This window comes from Anas acuta, chromosome 4 (genome assembly GCF_963932015.1).
Source record: "Anas acuta chromosome 4, bAnaAcu1.1, whole genome shotgun sequence".
Taxonomy (NCBI): domain Eukaryota; kingdom Metazoa; phylum Chordata; class Aves; order Anseriformes; family Anatidae; genus Anas; species Anas acuta.
Genome location: NC_088982.1, coordinates 54,644,964 through 54,658,864, shown reverse-complemented (window position 1 = coordinate 54,658,864; position 13,901 = coordinate 54,644,964). Strand labels below are relative to the sequence as shown.

The following is a 13,901-nucleotide window of genomic DNA, read 5'->3' as shown; positions in this document are numbered from 1 at the left end:
CAGAAGCACTCCCATCAATTCCATTTAGCAGTAACCTCCACTGTTTGTCCAATGTTTAATCAATACACCTTCCAACATTAATTCCTAGAATTTCTAGAACAGCTTTAGGGCAAGAGAGTTCCTGACAATGCTACACTGGAACACTACTATCAAGGATCTGCCAAAAAAAAAAAAAAAAAAAAAAAAAGAAAAGGATGTTGTACACAGGCAGCTGTAAGGTTTGGAGCTGTATGTGTACCATATATATTTGAACTTCTAGGTACTCCTACCGTCATTAAATGTTATTAATAAAATATCTGCATAAGTCATAGAAGTGTTACAAAAAATGAGGAAAAATGTTTACTTTTTTTTTTTTATGGAAATGTTTCACTATATATTTTTCTTCGAAAGCGCATAAACACTTTAAGGATCTAAAATAAATGTGTAATTTGACACTGATCCTGCAGACTTCTTGACTTGCTCACCCTCACTCAAGTGAAAAATTCCTTACACTCAGGGAGACTAAGCCTTCACAAAAGTTACCAAGTACATATTCATCTTGGTTGGGCTTTTGTGCAAGGTGGTCTACACGTATATCAAGCTGTTCCAAACAAGCAGTAATTTGTGTAATATTTTCTGTTGTCAATGTAGACTCTGGAATTATGACTACAGAGTTCTTTAATCCCCTCCATTCCTCATGCTACATAGCTGTGGGCTGCATTTAAGTTGGTTCTTGCTACACCTGCATTTTGTAACAAATTCTTTCCTTTCATCACTGAGATAAGATTACTGTCATAGATGACTGGAGTCACAGAGAAAAATCTCTATCATCATCTTCTCCGGTTTTAGAATCAAACTTCAGTCTTTCTATATAATGACTCTGCCAAACTCTCCTATCTACAGAAACATATAGCCTCAGTGTTAAGTTTTTGCCATGATTATTTTTGAAGTTGTATGCAAGCAGCTACTTCATTTTCTGCTCTGTTGTTTTGGAATTGCCTTACTTGAAGCAAACAAGAAGCAAACTGCTTCTGAAAAAAAAAGTAAAAAAAAAAAAAAAGAAGTTGAGTAGGTTATGTACGCTGATAGACAGGCTTCTTTCAGTGCACAACATCATGAAAACAATTCCTCAAATCAAGCCTAAATATTAACGGGAATTATTTTATCTACCTCTCATTAGTAAGTGTTTGTAATCAGATTTAATGTTTATAAACAAACACATATTAAATAATAATAACAATAATTAAAATAATAGTATATATTTATGTTAATATATACTCAAACATATATAATCATAAATAAATAATGTAGCGTAACCATTCTAGAATCTCTGAACACATTTGAGTAAAGGCCAAAAAGCAGAAATTATCCAAAGGGTAATGGATGTATGTAAGGAAAGAATGTAAGGAACACTGGATATAAGGAAAGGAATCACTCTAAATAGGCCACTAATGCCTATTTAGAATGGCCACTGCTGATATTGAAAGCTTGTTAATCAGCTATATTCAGAAGCTTTCATATTCTTGTTCTAATGAGTCACAGAGCAGAGGTGATCATAATAAGTTTTACTGGGGTTGCATAGCCAGTTTTTGCAGGCCATTACAGACACGGTTGGAAAGGATGGATACTTGGGGACTGGCATACAAAAAGTTCCACCAGACCTCTGTGCCTATGTTAAAAATGTGAAGCTTAAACTTGCTCGACCCATAAAACTAACCACCACCTGCCCCAAACCAAGATATATCTATTATAGATAAATTCTAGTGCAAATAGTTAATATAGGTAATACAGATTTGCTAGTACTTTAGATAAAACGTTACTATTTACTTGACTGCTATATGCACTCATTAAAAATGAACAGCAATGCTAACTTTGAAAAAGAAATGAGTAATGAATTATGAAGAAAAAATGAAGAAAAAACGTACCAAAAAAATGAATGAAAAACTCAGAAAAAAAGAAGCAAAAAGAACACTGAAAAATTCATATTGCATTGTAACAAATAAGTCTGAAAATTATTTCTAAAATACATTTTGTGCTCTGTGTATTTCTCTTTATAATTACTCTTTAGTGCACATGTGTAACAAACAATACTGACAGATGCACATTTATTAAAAAATACGTAAGTTTGTCATTTTTATCAAACTTCTTTCTTAATTTGTCTGTGAAAATGAAAAACTCAAGTACTATGATATGCTTTCTAACAAAACTTAGTGCATGTCAGTGCTGGTTTAAGTTCAGTTAATGCAGCATCCAATAACCTGCGGGTGATACAAAGTGGTGTTATGTAGGTGAAATGTATATGTGCAAAGGCCTGGGCCAAAAACAGACTTATGATGTGTAGACATGTGAGAGAGAAACACCAGCTTTTTAGAGACCTCTGACATGTGGAATCAATAGGATCTGCAACAAATGAGGGGAAACACTCCACTGACTTTGTATGTTAGCAAAAACTGCCATGTAATCAATTAGGCATGTATCTACCAGCAGCTTCAACTAAGTACGTTGGAAAGCTTAACTTAATGAAACTATGTTTACAATGGAAGAGTTCCCAACAAGTTTAAACAAAATCATCAAGAGTTGGGATGTAAAACAGTACTGTACAGTTTTGAGGGGCACAGAGAAGCCTAAAGGACAAATTCCACAGCAGTAGAGGCACCTGAACTGTTCAGACCTCAATTTTGTCAATCAACTGAATTAAGATTTGACAATTCTATGACATATAAAGGTGGGTGTAGCACAGAAAGGTTTACACAGGCCAGTATCTTGCCTCCAGCAGTGACCAGTGATGAGACAGAAGAGCATAAAACCATGGCATGCATAAAGCTAGACCTCCCAGTCCTGTATTGCATGGTGAATGGTGACCCGAGTCTCAGGAATCTCCTCTGAGCCACACACAGCATCTCTTTCTTTAGTCTGCACAAAGATGGCATACTGCTGATGAGACACAAACTTCCTTTGTACGGTTAATATTGTTCTTAGTAACTGTTTACATTGCCCTGGATGATCACTTACAAAACACCAAGCTTTTCTTTAAAAAAAGCTCACATGTACTTTATTCCAGCCTTCCAATATTTGTATGAAAAAAAATCATAAAACAAAGACCCTAAGAATATTCCCCCCAAATAAGACTGAAAATGACACTTAATATTATTAAAGGACTCTAAAAACTAACCAGAATCAACACTGAAAGGACTATCTTCAGTTTGTTTTATGATCATTTTCTGGGCATTCACATAGGAAAAAAATGCCCAACCATGCAGGTGAACAAAACTATCCTGCTATTCCTAATTGCTACTTCATCTCACCACTTTTCAGCAAGGTAGAAGGTATTTTTCAAGTAACAGCATGTGGTTCCATGACAGACTCCACAGGAAGTTATGCTGTGAGTATTGGAGATTCCTTTATATTGGGATGCTGCTGTTGCTGCTGTGTTGGATTGTCATAACTGCTCAAACAGCATTTTCTTCTTCTTTTTAGACACTTAATTCTAAAAGATGTTCTCTAGTTTATATATTTATATATACATACACGGAAAAATAAAAAAGCTGTATATTATACACATTTTATCTTCTATAGTACATGAGCACGAAAATATTACAAAACACCACCTACCATGTTAGCATTGGAAATCAATATTATTCCTAATTATATTTTTAGTATTGTAAAATGATTAAGCCAATGTAAATCTCCTGCTACATTTCAGTTTTCTTATTTGTTTCCAGCTCTCTGGTAATTTCTTATAAAACAGAATTCTATAACTACATACTGATTTCATAAGCACACACCTTTGTATCTTTTTAAGCTGAGGCATAACAAAAATCAAAAGTACAAAAGATCAGTAGCCACTTTTGATGGCTAATTTAACACGGTGTGTGATATATAAGTCATTTTGCTGAATATGGAATCAGAGTGTCCACACAGAGGTATGTGCCTATTACAGTTCTCAACTGGTTGTTGTATGAAAATCACATTTCCCAAACCACAATATTAAATGAATCAATGAAATCCTGAATAGACTGAAATAGAATTAGCCTAATTTTTATTTAGCAATGTATATATAATCCCATTAATTTACACAGAAGACCAAATGTCTGCAAAATCACCCCTTCAATTTTGTGATTAACCAGTAGATCACCTGAACACCTAAACCTAAAGGACTATAGAGTCTAATAATTTCTTACAGTTTAAAAACACAAATTAACAAACAAGCAAAAAAGAAAAACAATCTTTTTTCCTTGTCTTGCAAACACAAAAATACCAAATCAACCAAGCACAAACAGAAGCATATGTAAAAAGAAATTCCACCACTGTGGGTCTGGCTGAGACCGTGGATCCCCCTGGAGGTATTGGTTTTTAATGGAAATGCCAACACCATATACAGCACTGCTAGCAGACACTTTTAATGTAAGATATCTTCTCTGCTCCTCTTTTCCATTTCCAAATTGGCCCCAAGAGGCCCAAGATGAGTCTGTTGATCAGGTTTCTTGTCAACTAGCATTTTTAACTCGGTGTGGATTTTCAGACTGACAATATCATTCTGTGGCTCCTGTGTTTTTCTACTTATGTTTAAATTTATCACTTGAAGTAAGTGCACTAGGTGGATATTTATCAACTCTCCATTTCCCTGGAGGGCTACAAAATACAATTTCCATGTTAGTTGTATATCGCCTAAATACAGCACTCCTGAAACAACAAGGATGGGCTTCTTAATGTAGTGGGTAAGACTTGCATAAAACAGGGACTCTAGGGGTTGGACTAGAGGAATAAACAAAACACATTTTACCTCAGTGGATTTGGATGATTTCTAGAAGATTTAGTGCAAGGAACCTGAGCTTACCTACAGTATCAGTACACAGAGTTTTTAAAAATATTTTACACCTGAAATTCAGCAAAATATCTTGCTACACGTTAATACCTATTTTACAATACCTATCTTACATAGTCTTAACCCTTTTTACAACACATATAATTTGGGAGAAGGTTTTTAAAAAATCCTTACACCTGGTTTAAAAAAAGTACACCAGAAGTTAAAGGTGTTTCTGCTAGGTTTGGACTAGGAAAGCTCTAACTACCAACAATGTGAAACGCAGCACATTTCCCCAGTGTTTGCAAAACTAAGTATTTGACAGGATGTGTTGGGTCTGTCTGAGCTGGAGTCACCTTTTCCCTGCAGCAGCCCACACAATGCTGTGCTCTGCACATGTAGCTGGAACAGCACTGATATCACTCAAGTGCTGTGCCTATTGCTGCGTAGTGCTGGCACAGCATCAGAACTCCTTCCAAGCCCCCAGGAGCCAGCAGGCTGGGAGTGGGCAAGAGATGGGGAGGGGACGTTGCCAGGGTAGCTGACCTAAACCAATCAAAGGGATATTCCATAACACCTGATGTCACACTCAGCAATTAAAAGGGGGGCTCTCGTGGGGGAGGGAGCTGTTCCTCCTGAACAACCACTACACGTTTTGAGGCCCTGCTTCCCAGGACATGGCCGAACATCGCTCATTGATGGGAAGTAGAGAATAACTTTTTTTCGCCCTCTCTCTGTGCTTCCACGGGGACTTACTGTTTCTTTTGTTTCTTTTCTTCTCCCCATTCCCTTTCCCTTTAATTAAACCTTTCTCATCTCAAACCTCAAGTTCTCTGTGTTGTACTTCCTCCCCCTTCCTCTTTGAGGAGAGGGGGAGTGAGAGAACGGTTGTGGTAGAGCTCAGCTGCCCACCTGAGTAAAACCACCACACAGGAGGATCTGTCTAAATTTAGGATAAGCTTCTGTCTTTCACTAAAAACATTCAGTTAATCCAAACTGGAGGGTCAAAATGACTAAGTAAAAATAATAAAGAAAGAAATTTAAACTTGAATTACTAGAACACAAGTATATTGTATTATTTTTTCAAACTTGAATCTCTGATATCAACATGCATTTTTTTCTCTGTTGCATGTTTAATCTTCAGTGAGTCGAAGTTTCTAGCAGCAGTGGTCAGACATCGGATGACTACACACAAAACAGGGGCAGAGAAACATTCTGTACATATTATGCTGGTTCCCTATATGCCTTCACCTCAAGGTTGAGAATTGAATGATCGATACAAAGTCCTCAGCTTCATATCTTATCTCAGATCTATCTTCAGCAACACTGCGACCCAAAGTCCCATGACTTTGGTACAGAACCAGCTCAATACTGACCAGATGGAAGAATGTCACTTGCTGAATTACAAATATTAATTCTCTACCAGCAAATGCTTTGGAAAATTCCCATCAAGATTCCATCATACGTGAAGTAATTTCGTTTCCACAATTACTCTGTCAGTTACAGACAAAATCCATGAGACAGATCACGAATAGCATAAGCAAGTTTACACAATATAAAATTTCTGCCCTTCAGGACCTTTTCATATTCTGTTCTGCATTGCCTTTGGCATAGGAGAACCAGTGAGCACACAGCAACATCTTTGTCTGCATACAGATGAAGGAAAACTTCAAAAGCATTGGGACCAAAATATCTTCCTAAGGGTAGAAAAATAGCCTGCCCCACAGCCGGCAGCTATGCTATCTGTAAGAAACTAGTATTTCCAACAGTTAAGAACAGTTTAGAGTTTTCTAAATATAGTTACATGAATGGCCTTTCCAGTACCCATTTTGCAATCACTTTTCTCCGTTGTTCTCCTAAGAGTTGTTTCACGCTTACTATCTTGTTTGTATTTGAGTAAATTCATTTTCCTATTGCTATTTTCACTGAACTTATTTTTATCCACAATAATGATGAAACTAAAGATACCACAGAAACAGTGTACCACTCTGTGCAACCAATTCAGAGACTGTGCTAAAGCTTTCATGCCAAGTTACCTCTAAACTCCAGAATTACACACCTACCTTGGAGACGGAAAGATTTAATCATTCTGCTCAAACCCTGCTAATGCTGAGGATTTTAGGTGTTCATTATCTTACTAGACTCCAGAAAACCAATGTCCATCTTATTTCAGGAACCTGGTTTGCTTCAACTGCGACGTTACAGCCTCTTAGGCTCTCGCACAACACAATCACAGTTTCTCATTGAATTCCCACCACCATTTTTCACTTCCTTTCTATCTCATTTATTTGAGGTCACTAACATCAGTAGTAACCTAGTTTGTCATGATTTTTAATTCTTCCTTGACTAGCAATTCTACACTGGTAAAGAACTTGGTTATCTATATTTTCTAAGTGATTAACAGCTGTGCTGGGAGCTGAAATCTGCTTGTAAACAGCAGGACAGAGAATTAAGCATAGTATGAACAGCTAAAGCCTCAGCCCTCATAACCTACATCACCTGTCTCTGAGCCTCCTTTGGAGAAAATCTGTGATAAGATTTGGTCATTTTGACAACTTTGAGATATGTACTATGCTATTAGATTTCCGTGAGACTTTAGAAAAATCTTGTTATGATACTGATTGGAAATACTTGTATTGTTTCTGATTAAACATTTGGTAAAGGTGCTTGAGTTTTAAACCATTCCTAGTATAATTCCTTTTGCTCCTCATAACTGCAACTTAGCATATGTCCTTAAAAGCTCTCACAAGAACTGTCACCCTAGATAAAATGAATTATAAATAACTCTATAGTCATGTTATTCCATTTAAACCAATTTAGTAGAGATAAGAAAAAAAATATATTAGTCCTTACTTGTCAGCTTATTCTTAAGGACATTTTAATATTCGATATTTCCATTTATAGTGCTCTTTCGGGGAATCTAGTTCTGTTGTATCAGGAGTTGATACACAGAAGAGAAACACTTTAAAAATAACAGTTCATAAGTCACTATCTTTAATTTGGAAGGGAAATTAACTGTTATCCTTTTATTATATTAAATAAAATAATTGTATTTTACCAACTTATTTCCAGCTGTAGGAAATTCCTGCCCAATTCCTCAGATAAAAACTTTTTTTCATTTAGCATAACTGTATTTTCCTGAATTGTAATTACACTTGTAACTGCATTAAGAGATTGCATGAATAACCAATATCCCTAATTAAAATAATAGAAAATGTAACAAAATAGAGGAAGTTGCACTGCGTAAATCCAATTTAAAATAATGTTTAATGAAAAGGAATGCCCTTCAAATGTTTCTAGGTCCATCCAAATTTTTATACAAGCAGATTCTGTGCAGAAATTAAAACACATATTTTTTCACTTTTTTCTTCCTTTCTTCTTTCACTCAGTGATAGAATATTTTCAGCGTAAGACCTATGCTCTGATTAGAAAAAGACTATGATACCTCTGCAGGTTCCCTACAGCAGAGCCTTACCATAGGCCATAACTGATCCAGCAGCATTTGTCATCTCTGCAGTATACTTGCTGTAATTCCCCTCCTCTGGTTTTTCTTTAAAACTAGATCACACACAACCTTTGAACAAAGTAAGAAAAACAAGATGTTTTAACTGAGGAAACATGACATGCGAGTACTATGCACTGCATATAATTAATTTGCCTTACCCACGTCATTTAAAATTTTTACTCTGCATAAATGACCTTTGCTTTTTTTCTGACTAATTTTTATACAGTAAATAATACAGTTCTTCCACAATTGCTTTTTTACTTCTTTAAAAATCTCAGAACTCTGACAAGTATTTTCAAAATGGCTTTGTCAGATTTCTAGGTGACATTTTCTTTTGTACATTTATTGATGCTACGCAGTTAAATTGAGGACAAAAATTTGCTCTGATGATGAATGTTTTATTCACAGGTCTATCTTTTATTACAAAAGCCAGAAACAATGTTAGCACAGAATCCAGTTTGCACTTAGCATAGAACTTAGCTTGAAATCTTGAGTTGACAAAGTCATGAGTGTACAAGGGGCTGATTCAAATCTGACACAAATAAACCCTCAGAAGTACTGAATACTGAGATTTTAAGTAGATTGAATTGGCATCATGGTCCTCCCTGACCCATCTCTGACTCAAATGCTGCCTTGTGCTGGCTTGTTCATTTTAAATGTTATGGTACTTTAGATAGCTCTTTTTCACAAACATAGCACCAAAGTTGTGGTGGGGGTATCAGCAGAATACATGCAAGTATTCATCTTTCATGGCAAGAGAAGATCATGAAATGAAAGAAGAAATTCAGGACATAATAATTACATCTTGTGACAAATTCCAGTTCTAACGTAAGTCTGATATTCTAAGCAGTAGAAAACATTGAAAATAAAACTACCAAAAGAGAACTAATTCTTTAAAATCTACATATTTCATTTAATTTGCAACCATATTATATTGTTTTATATCAGTTTTTTGCATATTGTATCATAAGGTGTGCATTTATGTATGTCTGTGTTTATATATGAATGACGTAAGCCCTTGATTTATTATTACTTTAAATAGACATTTAGATATACAGGGAATAAAAATAACTAGTATTGATCTCACTACCAAAATTGTAATTTCAATTCAGTTTTATGTTATTATTAACATGCAAGTGATGTATTCAAAAAAAAAAAAAAAAAGGAATATCCTATACATCTGCATTTTAATTATATAAAACTTCAAATTAAAATCTAAGTTATAATGAATTACTACCTAAGTTATTACATCAAGTCCATTTTAATGGTTCAGTAAAGCATTCATCCAGTAAGTTACTTTTAAAATATAAATCTCTCATTAAGAACGGTAGTAAACATGGTTTGCATCACCTTTTTTGTATCCCTGTTTCATGATACTTTACCTGCGTGGGGAAAAAACAACAAAAACCTTTGCAAAGATTGCCTCTTAAAATAATCCTTAAATGCATACCTGACATAGCCTGTACAATTAAAAGAAGACCTGGAAATTACAGGTCTAGCGCAAACTAGTTGTGATAAGCACAACACAGTAGATGTAAGACACCAGAAAGAAACGCTGTATTATTTCCCACTCTCTTACCAAATAGCAACTTAGTTTTCTAATATTAATCAATCTCAACAATGTCATTTCACTTCAATTGCATGTTACTTTATTTCAGCTGAGAAAAAAAAAAAAAAAAAAACTAAACTAAAAATATGGCAAATTATAATAATTACTGTGGTTTTTGTTTTGTTTTGTTCCCTCCCCCCCACTGTGTTAGATCTATCTTCGTGTCACTTCACAAAATATATGCTTAGGAGACTACTCATTATTTAAAACTTATAAGCTCAAAAATACAGACGACTGAAATGATTTGTATACGTAATTCTGTTTTAGAATTGCATACTCTATTTTAGAGCCTCTTGTGAAATCAAGATAGAATGTCAGAGACATTTGTAGCAGACCGTAAAGGGGGATTTAATTTTGTCTAGAAAGGAGGAAAGTACTGGAAATATTTAGTAACGTAATCTAAATAGTTAAATCATTTATTTCACCTAATATTCTCAAAATACAAGAATAAATGATTCCCAGTGCAATTAAAGATGAGTTTTAGGGTTACTTCCAAGACAAGCAATAGTAGTTAAACTAACCAGAAGCAGCACTAACTTTTTTCAAAGTCTTAAAATATGTTTCAGCTGAAAAAGAACCCCAAAATGTTTAAAAGCAAAGAAACTTAAAACAATGAATTAGAATTTATGAAGGAGAAATAGGAATGGGAAAGAGATACTGCTTCTGCCTGAGGTGCAAAGACCACATCAGATGCAAAGGACTGAGAAAGAAAACTGCTGGGTTTTGGATACCTCTAAAGAGAGAATTTTAACAAAGCAGAGTCTTTGCTCTGTTTCCCATAGGTTGTGGATTAAAAAAAAAAAAAAAAAAAAAAAAAAAAAAAAACACGCTAAAAGGGGAAAGAATCATTGTTCCCTATGACAGGCAATAAGGATTTAAAATGGCTTCTCATTATTCCATATCCCACCACAATATCCAAATTTCTGCTCTCCAACTATAATATCAAGTCTAGGAGTTTCTGGCAATTCCAATTCTATTCAGTCCAAGCATCTCCTTTAACCAAAGTTTTGACCTCTGTAAAGATTTAGGAGACAGTGTTATCTCCCATCCTGATGCAGCCCAAAAAGGGAAGCAAATACTTGAGAACTGAGATAGTTTTTGTTTAAATTTACAGTTCCTTATCTCATAATAGTACTACATGGTACGAGCATGTGGATCTATACAAACCATATGCTACATATGAACTACACAAAGTACAAGCACACCTGTGTTGCATGTGCAGCATTTTAACATTGCTTAATTTAGACAACATAGTCCGGTTACATCAATAGCACATATTTCACTGCTGAGTTTAAAGTACAGTATTCTCAAAAAACACAAAAACCTCACATGGGACCTTCATTTTGCAATTTTAAAAATCTCAACTCTCACTCCTTATTCTCAGACTTCTTATTTGTTGTGTACGTAATACAGTAATGGAAGTTTGCTTATGCCTTGTAGTATTACAATGTATAAGATCACTTCTGAAGTTATAAAACCAGTTGGGAGGGAACAAAAAGAGACTTGAGATTTAAGTGGAGACAGTAAACAGGAGGAGGATGAAAACTCAGAAAAAAAAAAAAAAACCAAAACATTAATAAGGTTTAAAAAAAAAAATCAACTTCTCATTCTGTCATTCTTCTATTGAGGGACAGCAGCATATTTTTAGCTCTCAGATAAAGTGGCAAGGGATGGTATGTACACATACCAGTAAGAAGGTCAAAGGAGCCCACTCAAGTATTTCATCTTATGCTCTCTTTGCTACTTGACAGGATGATGACTGCATCTACATATACCAGATCCAAAGGGACTCCCCCGATAAGAATAAAAACTTTAGAGAAAATAAAACAGTGAAGGATATCCATAAACATGTGATAAACTTCAGGCACCTCTCTGAGGGGGATACACCTACTTGTCCTGACAGGCACTTGTCCTGGTAGACTCTGAAACGCCTTTCTGATCATCTGTGTAACTTGGTCCAGGTTCCCTACTGGTCCTAAAAGAAGCTTTATCAACCAAAGAGTAACTTTCTCTTATGCCTGAGCCATGAATCACAGGCACTGATGCACAGTGTCTGCATAGCAGGTCTATTCCTAGAGCCAGCATCATTGCGTACAGAACGGAGGCAAAGGTATTTACTTTGACATTGGAAAAACTCTTTAATTCCCAGTATACATCAATTCAATCATCCATGCTGTAACAATAAGTATTGACCCAGATAGGAAATACTGTTGCATGATGAAGAAGTGAATAGAAGGCACAATCTTATATTCTGCCATTGGCAAACTCAGTCCTCAACGTAAAAGGAAATGCAAAGCTGAGTACAGCCAGAAGCAATGGAAGTGAACACAGCGGTGCAGATTATTGCTTTGAACAGCTCATGTGAACAAGTTGGTACCAATAATACATCTACTACTATAGGAGACAGTGACAAAGCAGTCTTTGCATGATAGTCCAAGCACCCGCAGAATCAATTACAATGTGATTTGGTCTCTCTTCACCTTCAGCTGAGATGAAATGGTGTCAAGATTGCCTGGAAAACTCAGGTTTTACAGTACAATCTAGAGAAGGAGAGAAAGAATGTGAAATCTACTCAGGAACATTCCTTTTCCTACAGTTCAGGGAGCTTTCTGAGTTGTCACAAGGCCTGAAAGATCCATACAGTACTGCAGGTATCTGGTTCTGGTATCAGAAGAGACTTGTGTGGGTACTAGTACAGAAAGCTCAGTTCCCCTCTCCCCCGCCCGTCTGAAGCTAGAACCACTAGCAGGATGATTTTGGCCATGGGACCTTAAGACAACACAGACACCCACAATATAGGCTGAAATGGGACATAACTGTCCCAGCCAGCACAAGGCCAAAAAGAAGCCTTTAGCAATGTCACTGAATGTCAAGGATGAAGGAAAGACAGATGAACAGCAAGATACAGTAAAAATTGAAGGATTCTGTCGCAGTAAGATAGGGAAGCAGGCACCAGCTGAAGTGTTTGTGATGTTACATTTTATACACCAAACCTTGAGCATACAGAAAGAGCCAGCTGGAAAAACTCCATAGATACTAAAAAGGAAATCTTTCTGGTTTCAAGTTGCAAGACAAAAGTGCTCACTTTAAGAATGCATTTGTGACTTACTTGAGGACCCTTCAGTATGCATTCATGTGTGTATTCGCACTCAGATATATGAGGTATAAAACATATTTTGTTAGCTTCTGTAAATATTTAGAAATATAGAGAAACAAAGAAAATTAAGAGACTGCCCCAAGTCTCACAACAGGTTTTAAGATACCTTTATCATCTCTAACCATAAAAAGAAAAGAAAAAAAAAAAAAAAGATACTTGGCTTTTTATTATTATTATTGCAAGATAATGGTAGCTTGCTGACAGGTTAACAACAAACACATGCTTATTTTTCAATTCTTGAAAACATCTATAAACAATGACAGAATATTTGACTATTATGTTGTACATAATGCAGGATGTACCTTACACACACAATAAAATCATCATTATTCACAATCATCATTATTCAATTTACTCGTATACACATGTAAATAAAACCCACATGTATTCATAATTGACAATATCCACTCTTTTAACATATATAACATTGTAATATGCTAATTCTCTTCAAACTTAACTAAGCAAGCCTTCCTTTTTCAACTTTTAAATAACGTATGTCTTTGTAGGCTCACACGAAAAATAAACTGGAGAGAAACTGCCACAAAAGGAATGGCAGAGAAGAACTTTTGCTGCATCTTTTATTTTTTGAAGAACAAAACAATCACTTTCAGATTTATACCCCAGAAATGTTTTCAACAATCTTCACCACGTAATAATTTGATTAAATCTACATTAAAAGCCACTCCGATAGCTACGTACTGCTATAAGCTTTAGCAAGACCCACAGGTTTGCCAATGTTGCTGATTAAGCACAACCAGCAGGAAAAGCCAGGTAGCTGACTCAACATATCATGAAACCTAAGTTGTTGAAACACCAGGAAAAAATAAAGAGTTTCCTTTTAATTACA

General features: G+C 35.4%; 1 protein-coding gene across 23 annotated transcripts in view; it reads right to left on the bottom strand.

Annotated features, from left to right (window-relative positions):
- TENM3 (teneurin transmembrane protein 3) overlaps nucleotides 1-13,901 on the bottom strand; it is a 1,325,064-nt gene that overhangs the window by 834,942 nt on the left and 476,221 nt on the right. For 22 of the 23 annotated variants that reach the window (XM_068681265.1, XM_068681272.1, XM_068681274.1 and 19 more), the window contains one exon: nucleotides 8,259-8,357. The exons of the other annotated variant lie outside the window; for it this stretch is intronic. The gene's annotated coding sequence lies outside the window, so the exon portion shown is untranslated. The remainder of the gene's footprint in view (nucleotides 1-8,258; nucleotides 8,358-13,901) is intronic. 23 annotated transcript variants of the gene reach the window in all.